Source organism: Pinus tabuliformis, chromosome 8 (genome assembly GCF_031772625.1).
Source record: "Pinus tabuliformis cultivar Carrire ecotype Pingquan chromosome 8, CPIR1, whole genome shotgun sequence".
NCBI lineage: Eukaryota > Viridiplantae > Streptophyta > Pinopsida > Pinales > Pinaceae > Pinus > Pinus tabuliformis.
The window spans coordinates 375,667,533-375,683,736 of record NC_142294.1 but is presented as its reverse complement, the minus strand read 5'-3'; positions in this window follow the sequence as shown (position 1 = coordinate 375,683,736).

Sequence of the window (16,204 nt, the reverse complement as noted above, 5' to 3'; positions counted from 1 at the left end):
AAAGAATGATCGCTATCAGAAGTGGTCTACATACCTGCAATAGTTCCATTTGAATATCAAGTATAAGAAGGGCAGCACCAATAATGTTGCAGATTGCCTCAGTCGACCACCGATCATGGCGTTAACCACTGTGCTCAACTCTTGTGGTCACAGGGCTTCTGATTGGCTACTTCTCTACAAAAGTGACCCAGAATTTGGCCACACATACCAGACACTCTTGGAGGGTCGGCATGTTCTAGATTTTCACCTCCAGGATGCCCTGTTATGCCACCTGGGTCACCTTTGTGTTCCTTCAAGTGAGCGTGCCAAGATGATTTGGGAAGCACACTACAGTGGAGTTGTTGGGCATTTTGGGGTCGAGAAAATGGTGACAGTACTGTGAAAGTATTTCTATTGGCCGAATCTTCAATAGGATGTCAGAAAGTACATCAGATCATGTACCACCTACGTCATTACCAAACCGACCATTAAGAAGCAAGGCCTCTATACACCACCTCCTACCCCTAGTCGACCTTGGGAATCCATCTCCATGGATTACATGTTAGGCCTTCCTTCCACTAAGCATGGAAACAACAGTGTTTTTGTGGTTGTCGACAGGTTCTCAAAGATGGCCATTATGGCGGCCTGCAAGTGTTGGGTTGTGTTATATTCTTTCCACGTAGTTAATAGGGGGTTTGAAGGGCACCCGTAACCCCACTTGGTTTTGGACCATATGTTAGGTTGGGCGGACCCACCTATGGTTTTGTGCATGATTTTCGCACATGTTTTTTGGATGCGATGGTTTTCGGTCCATGGTATTGGACGCGATGGTTTTCGGTCCATGGTATTAGATGCTTCGACATGTATAAATATGTATTGTAACATTGAAAGGAACATAATGAAAAATCAAGCTGGTAGTCCCGGTTTTGGGATCCAGGGAAAAATCTCTAAGGATATGTGTTTTATGGGTTATGCTCTGGCATTGTTTATTTTCTTTGTTAAGAATTCGTATGCAGGTAATTTCTGTACAGGGTTAAAACCTACATTTGGTATTAGAGCTGTTTTGGCTTCAACGGGACACCTTTGTTGCTGAGGGGTTCCGCTCGGGCCTGTGGTAGACCCTGTTCAGTGGGAGATCTGCAAGATCGATTCTGGTGGTGAAAGAAAATGGCGAGTAGTGGAAAGATAGAGATTGAGAAGTTCAATGGTCAGAATTTTGAGTTGTGGAAACTCAAGATGGAGGATCTGTTGGTGGATAAAGATCATTGGATCGTGGTAGATCCGGGTACTAAACCATCGGGAGTGACCGATGAAGAATGGAAGAAGTTGGATAGGAAGGCAAAGAGCACAATACAATTGTGTGTCTCGGATTCAGTATTGCTGAATGTATCAGGGGAAGCTACAGCAAAGGCTTTGTGGGTCAAGTTAGGGACTTTGTACCAATCTAAGTCTCTGGTGAATAAACTGTTCCTGCGGAAAAAGCTGTATAACTTGAGGATGAAAGATGGAGACTTGGTGACATAGCATCTGAATGCGTTTAATACTGTGGTAAGTCAGTTATTATCTGTTGATATTAAAATTTCAGATGAAGATAAGTGCATCAGTCTGTTGTGTTCTCTAACCGATTCGTGGGATAGTTTGGTTATTGCAATAAGTAGCAATGCAACTGCTTTGCAGTTTGATGAAATAGTCTCAGCCTTGCTGACGGAGGAGATGAGATGGAAAAATATGGACAACCAGAATGGTGATGCCTTGTCTGTACGAGGACGGTCCCAGAACAGAAACAAAAATAAGTCATCGAGTGGGAGATCTAAATCTAGAGGGAGATCTAAATCTCCAGGAAAACCTACAAAGGTGGTGTGATGTAAATGCGGAAAGGAAGGGAACTTCGGAAGGGATTGTAAATCTAAAGCTCCTGATAAAGGAAAGGGATCTGATGATGCTCCTTCTGCAGAGGCGAAAACCACCTCAGATGAAGGTGGGGATGTGTACTTGGCTTCTTCAAGTACACATGTAGATCATGAGGCATGGTTGATTGACTCAGGTGCATCCTTTCACTTCACTCCCCATAGAGAGTGGTTCTGCGAGTATGAGAAATATGATGGTGGTGATGTCTTCTTAGGAGATGATAGGAAGGCTAGAATCATTGGTCGGGGAAAAGTAAAGTTGAAGTTGCAAGGTGGAAGGGTTAGAACACTTCCGGGTGTTCTACATATTCCTGCATTGGCCAGAAATCTGATTTCTGTAAGCAAGTTGGATGATGCAGGTTTAAAGACGGTGTTCGAGAAAGATACCTGCAAGATGGTTCGAGGAGCATTGATATTAATGCGAGGAGTTCGGATTGGAACTATGTACAAGCTGCAAGGTAGCACTGTTGTTGATGGGTGAAATAGTTCTATGGTTCCTGAAAATGGAGTAGAGAATCTAGTGGTCTCTGGAGAGAAGACCATATTGTGGCATCAAAGGCTTGGACATATTGGAGAGAAGGGCCTTCGAATACTTCATGGTAAAGGTATGGTAGAAGGTATGAATAATAGCTCTATGGATTTTGATTTCTTTGAAAATTGTGTATATGGGAAGCAGAATCGGGTGAGTTTCCCCTCTGGTGGTAAGAGGACGAAACAGATATTAGAGCTTGTGCATAGTGATGTGTTTGGACCTGTGAAGGTTCCATCACTGGGTAAGTCTGTGTACTATGTATCATTCATAGATGACTTCTCAAGGAATACATGGATATATTTTCTTAAGAAGAAATCTGATGTCTTTGACAGGTTTAAAGAATTTAAGGCTCTGGTGGAAAATCAGACAGAGAAGAAGATAAAGGTGCTGAGGACAGATAATGGTGGAGAATTTTGCAGCAAGGAATTTGAAGAATTTTGTAAGAAGTGTGGTATAGCACGGCAGAAGACTACTCCATATACACCTCAGCAAAATGGAGTCGCAGAAAGAATGAACAAGACGTTGATGGAAAGGGCAAGAAGCATGCTCAGTGGTGCTGGGTTAGGACAGGAATTCTAGGCAAAGGCGGCGGATACTGCATGTTACCTGATCAACAGATCACCTTCATCAGCGTTGGAGGATAAGACTCCACAAGAAGTATGGACTGGTAAGAAACCCTCTCTTTCACATCTAAGGGTATTTGGATGTGATGCATATGTACATGTTCCAAAGGATAAATGAACCAAGTTGGATAGTAAATCTGAAAAGTGCATCTTTATTGGGTATAAGGATGGTTTAAAGGGTTATAAGCTTTGGAACCCAGTCACACGGAAGGTTTTCTACATCCGAGATGTGTTGTTCAGAGAGGTAAAAGATGTTATTCAACATGAATTCCAACCAAAGGAACCTGAGAAGATAGAGTTTGAGCCAAAGGAGGAAGAATCAGACTCTGCAGTAGAGAAGGAATCAGAAGATGAAGAGCCACAAACTCCGGCTGTGAGAAGATCAGTTCGAGAAAGAAGGCGGCCAGAAAGGTATAGTCCATCTGCTTTCAGTTCAAATTTTGCTTTGTCTGTTACTGATAATGATCCCAGAACTGTGAAGGAAGCAGTGGATTCAAAGGATGGAAAAATCTGGAAAGAGGCCATGGTCGATGAAATGGCATCTTTGCACAAAAATGAGGCTTGGGATCTGGTGGAGTTGCCAGCTGGAAGGAAACCCATTGGCAGCAAATGGGTGTTCAAGAAGAAGACAAATGCAGAAGGAAAGGTGGAGAAATACAAAGCTCGGTTGGTAGCAAAAGGTTATTCCCAAGTGCCGAGAATTGATTTTGGTGATATTTTTTCTCCTGTTGCCAAGGTAACTTCTATTAGATTACTTTTATCTGTTGCTGCTGCTTTTGATTTTGAGGTAGAACAGATGGATGTGAAGACAACATTTCTTCACGGGGATTTGGAAGAGGAAATCTACATGAAGCAACCTGAAGGCTTTGCGGTGAAGGGTAAGAAAGAACTGGTATGCAAGTTAAAGAAGTCTCTGTATGGGTTAAAACAGTCACCAAGGATGTGGTATCAGAAATTTGATACATTTATACGGGGACTTGGCTTCACCAGAAGCAAAGCAGATCATTGTGTGTATTTTAAATTAATTGGTGACCGTATTATTTATCTGGTCTTGTATGTGGATGATATGTTGCTGATTGGAAATGACAAAGAAATTATCCAGGATTTGAAGACCCAATTATCCTCCAAATTCGACATGAAAGATCTTGGTGCTGCAAACTATATTTTGGGCATGGAAATTAGAAGAGATCGGTCAAAGAGGAAGCTCTGGTTAAACCACAGGAAGTATGTCGAGACAATACTCTAGAGGTTTAATATGCAAGATAGTAAACCGGTGAAGGTTCCTATTCCTGTAGGTGTGAGGTTATCTGCTGAACAGTGTCCCAAGACACAAGAAGAGGAAGAGGACATGTCCCGTGTTCCATATGCAAGTGCAGTGGGTAGCCTGATGTATGTAATGGTCTATACTAGACCATACATTGCACATGCAGTGGGAGTATTGAGCAGGTTTATGTCAAAACTTGGGAAGGAGCACTGGACAGCAGTGAAGCAGGTTTTCAGGTATTTGCGTGGCACTGGTGATTATGGTTTGTGCTACCTAGGAAGACCAGGATTGGACAAAGTGTTGGATATTCATGGCTTTGTTGATGCAGACTGGGCTGGAGATTTGGTTCAGAGAAGATCTACAAGTGGGTATGTGTTTAACCTATTTGGAGGTGCAGTCAGTTGGATGAGTAAGAAACAATCTGTAGTGGCACTATCAACTACAGAGGCAGAATACGTGGCAGCCACTCATTCAAGCAAGGAAGCAGTTTGGTTACAGAGATTGTGTTCAAGTATGGGGTTAGTATAGGGAGCTATAAGAATAGACTGTGACAGCCAAAGTGTAATTTTCTTGGCAAAGAACCCTGCTTATCATTCAAAGACAAAGCACATTGATGTTCAATATCACTTTCTGAGGGATATGATAGAAGACAGAAAGGTGTTGCTGGTAAAGGTGGACACTTTGAAGAATACTGCAGATGCATTGAAAAAATCTGTGAGCTCTGAGAAGTTCTCTTCGTGTAGAGAAGCAATGGGAATCTCAGGGCTGAAAAATGACTAAGCTCTCCTGTGGCCCCCTGTGGAAAGAAAACAACAAGTGGGAGATTGTTGGGTTGTGTTATATTCTTTCCACGTAGTTAATAGGGGGTTTGAAGGGCACTCGTAACCCCACTTTATGGGGTCCGGGGTAGCGCCCCGGAAAATTTTGGTTTTGGACCATATGTTAGGTTGGGCGGACCCACCTATGGTTTCGTGCATGATTTTCGCACATGTTTTTTGGACGCGATGGTTTTCGGTCCATGGTATTGGATGCTTCGGCATGTATAAATATGTATTGTAACATTAAAAGGAACATAATGAAAAATCAAGCTGGTAGTCCCGGTTTTGGGATCCAGGGAAAAATATCTGTGCATATGTGTTTTATGGGTTATGCTCTCGCATTGTTTATTTTCTTTGTTAAGAATTTGTATGCAGGTAATTTCTATACAGGGTTAATACCTACAGTAAGAAGAATATCACAACAGAAGCCACTGCTAAACTATTCTTTGAACAAGTGTGGGTGCACTTTGGGTTCCCACAGTCTATCATCTCAGATCAGGACAATCGGTTCCTCAGTACATTTTGATCCAGTCTCTAGTCAATGTTGTACACCAAACTCACTAAGTCCACAGCCTTCCATCCTCAAACTGATGGCCAGACAGAGGTTGTCAATAGGATGATTGTACACATTCTGCACATGTACAACTCAAAGAATCTACACACATTAGACGAGAGCCTCCCCTATGTTCAGCACAGCTACAACCGAGCTCTTCAGAGGTCGACTAGCCACAAACCTTTTCAGGTGGCCTTGGGATTCCAGCCACTATGTCCCATTGATGTGGCCATGCCACTTGCAGCTACTCACACAGATTCGGCTCATGTCCAGTCCGAAAGAGACAAGGCAACCAACTTCATTGAGCACATCCAACATATTTGCCAGCAGGTCTATGACATTCTAGAGAAATCAAATACCAGGTACAAGCAGCGACATGATCAACATCAGGTGCCACACAAGTTTCAAGTGGGTGACAAAGTATGGTTGCATTTGTAAAAGGAACACCTTACTAGAGCCTATCGGAAACTGAGACCACTCCGATATGGTCCTTACACCATTACTAGCGCTATGGGAGACAATGCATTTGAGCTCAGCATTCCCCCATTCCTTGGCCTACACCCAGTGTTCAATGTGGACCACCTTCAGCCATACTTTCCACCATCACTAGACACATCCGACATTGCATAAAATCTCACACCCACAGAATTAAATCTAGATTGCATGGAACAAGCTGCAGCTGATCAGATCATGGACACACAGATCAAGAACACTTGCCAACAGAATATCCAACTGTATCAAGTTGTCAAAGTAGGCCAACTCCTTCACCACGGCAAGTGGCTAACCAAGGACCAATTTCAACAAAAGTTTCCTCATCTCATGGAGGAACTCAATGCAATGCGGACCATTGCTTCCTAAGGGGGAGGAATGATCCAAGTGGACATTGGTGGCGACCAGCCAAGTCCACTTGGACCCCCACCATTGTTTCTCTCAGTGTTTTCAGTTTCCTTAATTGTATTACAACTTACTATTTTTAGCAGTTTTTCGGGTCCTGAACTTCCGGAACCATTTTAAGGCCCTAAACGACGTTTTTTTGGGAAAACTAGGAGCAACATGGGTCCATGGACCAATCTTTCTCTTCCCAAAGTTGTAGTTCTCGAATAGATCTTTCTAACGAGATATTGTGCACATCAAACAGAGATCATATGCCAAAGTTACAACCCCAGGAAGTTGATGTAACAATTTACCCAAACAGGGCCCACAGTTTGGTGTTTCATCTTCTAGGGTTAGGTTTTTGGATGTTTAGGGTTTTCCATTATTTCTCAACAATAAATAGGCCTTCGAGCCTCATTGTAAGATAGTTCAGAGGCATGTAGCTGCCACATCTATTCTTAGAGATAAGTTATCATCGCCCTAGGTGGTTTATTTCCATTACTGGTTGTAAGCATATTTGAACATTTTAGATTAATGAAATGAAGTATTATTTCCACTGCATGTCTGTGTTTATGGTTATCTCTGTAATTTGTTGCATTCCTGTTTAAATCCAGATTAGTGGTATCAGAGCGGTCTGCTTTTTCTTTGTTTTTATTTGCATGTCCCCAACAAGGTCGGGATATAAGGAGTTAGGGCTTGAACTGGTCGAACCTTTGCAAGACCAGCCTCGCAAATCCCTACAGCCTCCCATGTCAAATGAGAAGAAAGATGAGGGGGTAGGAGATCCTATCAAAATCTTTCTCAAAGAAGCCCTTGAGCGACAAAGGAAAGCTATGATGGACAACTTTGCCCAGATCCTTCAATGGCTACCCAGAACCGATGCATCGGCTTCTAGTAGCTACTCTAGAAATGCCATGCCCTTTAAGGTACAAGTTAATTTTGAAATCCCCATATTCAATGGTCAGATAGACGCAGATGTCATAGATAAATGGTTAAATCTGCTAGAGGGTTATTTTTCTGTTCATGAATTTTCGAGTTGGGAAAAGACTGTTTTCGCTCTTCTCAAAGCAGCCCCCCACGTCAAGGATTGGTGGGAAACCTACTGCTAGCAAAAGGATGAAAATACTGGCTCACTATTTTCAGCCTCACCCACCTAAAATTCATTCCGGGATGCCATCAAGGAGCAATACTACCCTGTCGGAAGCTATGAGGATCAATACATAAAGTGGACCACACTGCGACAGGGAAGGGACCAAGACGTGTCAGATTTTACCAATATTTTCCATACCCTTCGCACAAAGTTGGGTATCAAGGATTCAGAGCAGCATTTCATACCAAAATAGTGTGGCTACTTGCACAAGTACATCCAGGAAGAAATAGAATTCCTGAACGTCTCCTCGCTCGGCACAGCATACCAATATGCTATTAAGGTCGAGCAAAAGTTTAAACAGAATAAGTGAGGCTTTGGATCTATGAATCCAAAGAAAGGGAAAGGTGCCCCTAAACCACAGAACAAAGGACAAAGCCAAGGCAGGGTAGCCCAAAACAATCCACCAAAGCTGCAAGCAAAGAACAGCACCGCGAAGCTGAAAAAGGACACGGGAAAATGGTGTGAGTTCCATAAGAGCTCCACTCACAACACAAGTGAGTGTCGGGCCAAGAAATCACTGGTGGCTGAGCTAGAGGTTTAAGAATCAGATTCATGTTCTGAATCTGAGTCAGAACCCAATTAGGGGAATGACAAAGGGAAGCAGATTATCAATGTGGAGCCCAACGCCATTGTTGCCACCACGAAGACACAGAAGGAGGAACCTGAAGATCTAGAGGAGGAGGAGTGTCTCTTCCACTCTTAGATGTGGGTAAAGGGCTCCCTGCTATAGTTTATTGTTGATAGCGGGAGCCAAAAGAACCTCATTTTGGTTAGAGGTCACAAAGCGGTTGGGCCTACCTACCACAGCACATCCACAACCGTACACCATTGGGTGGCTTCACCAAGGACGGGATCTTCGCGTGAGCCAGTAGTGTCGCCTTCCATACAACATCAAGCACTTCATGCATGAGGCATTGTGTGACATTGCTCCCCTTGAAGTTTGCGATGTATTATTAGGACAACCATACTAGTGGAAGTGACATGTTGTGTATGAATCACGACCCCACGCTGTTATTGTTACATTGGGAAATAAGTTGTACAGGATACCGGAGGTAGCACCGACTGCCACCATCTCTTTGGTTACTACAAAACAATGTAGTAAGCTCATTTCCAAAACTAGGAAATTTATTTTCCTGATGATACACCCTCAAGGAAAGAAGAATACAGTGGCCACGACCTCCAGACAGGGCCCCTCCGCACAACAATTACAGATGGAAAAGGTTGTGGAGGAGTACGAGGACATCTTCACCTCCCTCACAGGGGTTCCTCTACACTGTTAGGTCAAGCACTCCATCGATCTGGCCCCAAGTGCACTGCTACCCAATGGACCAATATATCGGCAATCCGTTCTGGAGAACAATGGAATCAAGAGGTAGATTCAGGAGCTGCTGCAGAAAGGTCACATCCGTCCGAGTTCATCGCCTTGTGGGAGCTCGATTGTGTTGGTACAGAAAAAGGATGGCAATTGGAGACTCTGTATTGACTATCGAGCATTGAACAAGATCACTGTCCGTAATAGGTACTCGATCCCATGGATTGATGACCTCCTGGACTAACTAAAGGGGGAAAAATATTTCAGTAAGATCGATCTGAAGTCAGGATATCACCAGGTACCAATCGAACCCTCTGATATGTGGAAGACTGCCTTCAAAGCCAAGGAGGGCCTTTTCGAATGGTTGGTTATGCCTTTCGGATTGACGAATGCTCCTGCAACCTTCATGAGGCTAATGGATGACATCTTGCAGCCATTCACCAACTCATGTGTAGTGGTATACTTGGATGACATTCTGATCTTCAGCCAAAGCTGGGAAGAGCACCTCCACCACATGCGACAGGTTCTCCAAACACTGTAGCAACACAAGCTATGTGCCAATTTGGAGAAATGTACTTTTGGCATGACCTAGGTTCAGTATCTAGGATACATTATTGATGAACAAGTGGTGCATGTGGATCTAGCCAAGATCCAAGTCATTCGGGATTGGCCATCTCCAACCACTCTAACAGAGTTCCGCAGCTTTCTAGGTCTTGCCAACTTCTACCGTAGATTCATGTTGGGGTTTTCTCATATTACTTGGCCCTTGAGTCAAGTCACCAAGGGAGGAGCGAAAGAAAAATTATTTTGGTCTGAATCTCAACAGAAGGCATTCACGAAGTTGAAAGATCGCCTCTGCACGGCACTAGTGCTCGCATTACCATATTTGCAACAACCATTTGAGGTCTAGATAGATGCCTCTGACTATGCTATTGGGGCAGTCCTTACTCAACATGGGCATCCAATGGCATATCACAGTGAGACACTTTCAGACACAGTCTAGAACTATCCCACTTATGACAAAGAGATGTATTCCATTGTGTAGGCCTGCCGACAATGCAAGCATTACATTTTGGGGAAGGAAACAGTCATCCACACAAATCACCGACCTCTGCAGTTCATATAGACCCAAGGGAAATTGCAGAATGATCACCATCAGAAGTGGTCTACATACTTGCAACAATTCCATTTGAATATCAAGTATAAGAAGGCAACACTAATAATGTCGCAAATTTCCTCAGTCGACCACCAATCATGGCATTAACCACTGTGCTCAACTCTTGTGGGCATGAGACTTCTGATTGGCCACTTCTCTACAAAAGTGACCCAGAATTTGGCCACACATACCAAAAACTCTTGGAGGGTCAGCATGTTCTATATTTTGACCTCCAAGATGCCTTGTTATGCCACCTAGGCCACCGTTGTGTTCCTTGAAGCGAGCGTGCCAAGATGATTTGGGAAACGCACTACATTCGGGTTGCTGGGAATTTCGGGGTCGAGAAAACAGTGGCAGTACTGCAAAAGTATTTCTATTGGCTGAATCTTTGACAGGATGTCGGGAATTACATCAGATCATGTACTACCTACACCATTGCCAAACCGACCATCAAGAAGCAAGGCCTCTATACCCCATTGCCTACACATAGTAGACCTTGGGAATCCATCTCCGTGGATTCCATGTCAGGCCTTCCTTCCACTAAGCATGGAAACAACTGTGTTTTGTGGTCATCGACAAGTTCTCAAAGATGGCTATTATGGCGGCTTGCAAGAAGAATATCACAGCAGAAGCCACTGCTAAACTCTTCTTTGAACAAGTATGGGTGAACTTTGGGATCCCACAGTCTATCATCTTAGTTCGGGACAGTCAGTTCCTTAGTACATTTTGGCCCAGTCTTTGGTCAATGCTAGACACCAAACTCACTAAGTCCACATCCTCCTTCCATCCTCAAACTGATGGCCAGACAAAGGTTGTCAATAGGATGATTGTACACATTCTGCGCATGTACAACTCAAAGCATCCACGCACATGGGACGAGAGCCTCCCTTGTGTTCAGCATAGCTACAACCGAGCTCTTCACAGCTCGACTGGCCACAACCCTTTTCAGGTGGACTTGGGATTCCAGCCTCTATGCCCCATTGATGTGGCCATGCCACTTGCAGCTACTCACACAGATTCAGCTCATGTCCTATCCAAAACAGACAAGGCAACTAGCTTCATTGAGCACATCCAACATATTCGCCAGCGGGTCCATGACATTCTGGAGAAATCAAATTCCAAGTACAAGTAGCGACATGATGAACATCGGGTGCCACACAAGTTTCAGGTGGGGCTGCAACAAAGTATGGTTGCATTTGCAAAAGGAACGCCTTACTGGAGTCTATCGGAAACTGAGACCACTCCGATATGGTCCTTACACCATTACTAAGGCTATGGGAGATAATTCATTTGAGCTTAGCATTGCCCCATTCATTGGCCTGCACCTAGTGTTCAATGTGGACCACCTTCGGCCATACTTTCCACCATTACTAGACACATCCGACGTTGTAGAACAACGCACACCCACAGAATTAAATCTAGATTGCATGGAACAAGCTGCAACTAATCAGATCATGAACACACAGATCAAGAACACTTGCCAACATAATATCCAACTGTATCGAGTTGTCAAAGCAGGCCAACTCCGTCACTAGGGCAAGTGGCTCACTAGGGACCAAGTTCAGCAGAAGTTTCCTCATCTCATGGAGGAACTCAACGCAATGGGGACCATTGCTTCCTCAGGGAGGAGGAATGATCCAAATGGACATTGATGGCCACCTTCCAAATCCACTTGGACCCCCACCATTGTTTCTCTCAGCATTTTCAATTTCCTTAATTGTAGCACAACTTACTATTTTTAGCAGTTTTTCAGGTCTTGAATTTTTGGAGCCATTTTGAGGCCCTAAACGATTTTTTTTGGGAAAACTGGGAGCAACATGGGTCCATGGATCAATGTTTCTCTTCCCAAAGTTGTATTTCTCGGATAGATCTTTCTAACGAGATATTGTGCACATCAAACGAAGATCATATGCCAAAGTTACGGCCCCGGGAAGTTAATGCACAAATTTACCCAAACGGGGCCCACAGTTTGATGTTTCATCTTCTAGTGTTAGGTTTTTGGATGTTTAGGGTTTTCCATTGTTTCTCAACAATAAATGGGCCTTCGAGCCTCATTGTAAGACAGTTCAGAGGCATGTAGCTGCCACATCTCTTCTCAGAGATAAGCTACCATCGCCCTAGCTGGTTTATTTTCATTACTGGTTGTAAGCATATTTCAGCATTTTACATTAATGAAATGAAGTATTATTTCCACTGCATATCTGTGTTTACGGTTATCTATGTAATTTGTTGCATTCCTGTTTAAATCCGGATCAAAGAATCCCACAAATTGGCATTGAAAATGAAATTGTTGAGAAGGTGTTGCATAGTTTCCTCTTGGGCTTGACAGCACTGACATGTGGAAGGCCCTGGGACACACCTCTTCCTAATATTATCCCAGGTCAGGATTTTCTTATGCTGAACCAGCCACATGAAGAGTTTAATTTTCATCCAGCCTTGATTTCTCCATAGGTCTTGCCAAATCTTATCTGGAGCTTGTGAGTTGAGGTCAAGGATAATGAGTTTTTCTTCCTTAAGATTAAAGGCACCCTCATTATTGTTGCCCCATCTTAGCTAGTCTTGCCCCTTTGACATCAAAATCTTCCTTTGTTCTAACATTTTTTTTATAGTCTCTGCTTTAGCCTTCAGGGGGCTATCATCCCTAAAATCAAAGTTCCTCCAGGTTCTCCATTTTCCAATACTGTTGGTTTGATCCCAAAAGTCTTTTACTTTAGATAACCCTTTGGTGTTTGTATCTTCCTTGAGATCCCTCAAGTCTTCTTTTAACAACATAGGTTCTTGTTGCCATCTATCCTCCCAGAATAGGGCAAGGTTTCCCTCTCTGATTTCCCAAAAGCTGTGTCCTTAGACTAAGCCCCTGTTATCCTAGGCCTTATTCCAAATGTGAGAGCCCTTTCTATATCTTGACATTCTTATTAGATCATTATTTTTCCAAGTGCTGGCATATTTTTCTTTCCATATCCTTGCCTACCGAGCCTCTGGGCATTTTACCCATCACCACCATAATTTAGCTCCTAAAACCTTGCTTAGAATCTTAGGATCATCCAATCCAATCCCTCCATAGTTTTTAGGTTTGCAGATTTTTTCCCATGCTACCAAGGCCCATTTCTTTCTTTCTTCTCCCTTGCCCCAAAAAAAGTCTCTTTGCATGTTTCTGAATTGCTGCAAGACTCCTTTAGGTGCTTGGAGAGCTGATAGCATGAAGACTGGGATTGATTGTAAGAAAACCTTGGTTAGCACCAACCTACCAGTCAAATTTAAAGATATCATAGGCCATTTCCTGATTTTATCTTGCAATTTGTTAATCACTGGCTCCCAAATGTTATTGTGTAAAGGCTTGGCTGTTAGGGGAACTCCCAAATATTTTGAAGGGAGGATCTCCCTTTGAAAGCCCAAAATTCTGGAAATATTTCTCTGAATAGCAATGTGAGTATTAAAGAAAAAAATCTTAGATTTGGAGAGATTAACTTCCATACCTGAAGCCATGGTGAAGTCTCTCAAGATTTTCTTATAAGCTAGAGCTTCTTTGACCGTGGGGATACCTTGCAACATGGTATCATCAAAAAATTGTTGATGTGTTAAGGCCTAACCATGTTCAGAAAGTTGGAGACCTTTGACTTTACCAACTACTTTTGCATGTTTGATAAATCGACCCAGCCCTTCCATCATGATAATAAAGAGAAAGGGAGAAAGTGGATCTCCCTGCTTGAGGCCTCTAGAAGGAATAAAAGTCTTTGGGGGAGATCCATTAACAAGAATTGAAAAGCTAGGAGAAGTAACTAGGGCCATTACCCATCTGATCTAGTTGTGATCAAATACAAAAGTAATGAGAACTTTTTTGATATAGGTCCAATTCAGCTTATCATAAGCTTTGGCTATATCCAATTGCATGAGCATTCCAGCTTTCCTATTGTTTGCTAGTGAGTGTACCACCTCATGAGCTTGAATGATGTTGTCAAGGATTTGCCTACCTTCCACATATCGAGATTGTTCAACTGACAATAGGGTAGGAAGAAGAGGCTTGAGTCTATTGGCCACAACTTTCGATATTGTCTTGTAGAAAACATTGCACAAGGCAATGGGTCTAAACGTATCAGGAGTTTGAGCCAATGCCTGTTTAGGGATTAGGGAGATAAAGGTGGTGTTAAGTGCCTTCAGAATGGTTTTGTCCCTCGTGGAGTCTTCTACTACATTCAGAACGTCCTATTTTACTATATTCTAGCAAGTTTTAAAGAAATCAACATTGAATCCATCCGGACCTGGTGCCTTACCATTTTTCATTTCTTTTAGGACCTCACTAACCTCCTCTTCCGACACTAGTCTATTAAGGTTGAAATTATCCTCTCTGGTAACTAGCTTGGGAATATGTTTTGATATAACCCTAATGGATTGTTCTCTATCTGAACAGGTTTCCTGTGCAATACCACGAAAGTGCTGAACCAACACTACTTCTATTTCTTCACGAGAATTGAGAAGATTACCTCCCTCATCCTTGAGAGAACAAATCTTGTTGTGAGCTCTATTCGCCATAGTGGATTTGTGGAAAAATCTAGTATTATGTTCTCCTTCTTTTAGCCATTGCAATCTGGATTTTTGCCTCCAAAAAATCTCCTCTTGTTTACATAAGTTCTCCCATTCTTGATGATATTTGGTTGGCTGATCACTTCTATCCTTATCAAAGCCCTCCTTGATAAGGGTTTGGTTGAGTTCCTACATTTTTCCCTCAACAGATTTTTTTGCTTAAAAAATATTACCATACTCCTTCTTGTTCCACTCCTTGAGCCTAAGTTTGATATGTTTTGGTCCTTTTTGAAGTAGGAACATTCTTGTGCCCTGAATATTCAACTCTTTTGCCCACCATATGGCTATGTTGTTGCTAAAATCTTGATGGGAGAGCCAGATATTTTCAAATCTGAAAGGTCTATTCCTAGGGGTACCAATGCCCTGAATTTCTAGTTGCACCAGCCAGTGATCCGAGCCTCCAAATGGGAGCACTCTTGCAACTATGCCCTTGCCCTTGAGAATAAGATCCTCTGAGATTATGAATCTATCTAATCTGGAGGTCACCTGAGACTCTCCTCCTCTTCTATTGTTCTAAGTAAAGGTACCATTACTCATAACAATATCCACTAGCTTCATGTTGTCTATGAAGGTTTGGAAAGCACAAGAGTCTTTATTTAGAGTTTTGGTACCCCGTTTTTTCTCCGACAATGATTTGATCATATTCAAATCACCCCCCAAGATCCAAGGGATTCTTACATGTCTTTCCCTAAGATCCTACTGGGAATCTAGAAGCTTGAGTTTACCATCCAACCTTTGGGGACCATACACATTCGTGACCAAGTAGACTTCCTTATCTCCCACTGGTTGTATGGCCACTGAAAGATAATCCCTAGCTGCCTCTACATATATAATGTCAATTTTTGGGGATTCCAAAGTGTGAGAATGCATCCTGCTGTATTCTCTTCTTTAACTTCTAGAAACTCAAATCTATTGAGCCATTTGCTGTGAATCTCTTTTATTTTTTGAATGGAACATTTAGTTTCCTGGATGAAGATGACATCCAGTGTTGCTTGTTTCATCCTATTATTAAGTAACCTTTGTTTCCTTTTACTACCTAGACCTCTGATATTCCAAGATGTAAACTTCATTATTAAAGATTTTTAAAGGAGTAGCTAGTTAGATCTTTCATCTTACCCGAATCTATCATTAGCTTTCCAAACTCCATCAAGAGCTCATTCTGCATTTTTCTACCCCTCTTCTTTCCCGGATTTCTAGTAGCTAAACCTAGAGTTGATTTCATTGTTTTCACATCTTTGTGATCCTGCTTGTCAAAGATTTTTCCTTTATCCAACCCCCTCTCTTGAGTTTTCCATAAAAACAACTGCTGTATTCTGTTGCATTCTTCTTGAGGCAATGAATCTATCCCTCCCGTGGTTCCCTGCATCAAGAACCCTTCCAAATCTAGGTGTTCCTTTTCAAGGATCTCCTGTAGCTCATGGTCCTCCAGATCTATTTCACTTTGGGTCATTTCCTG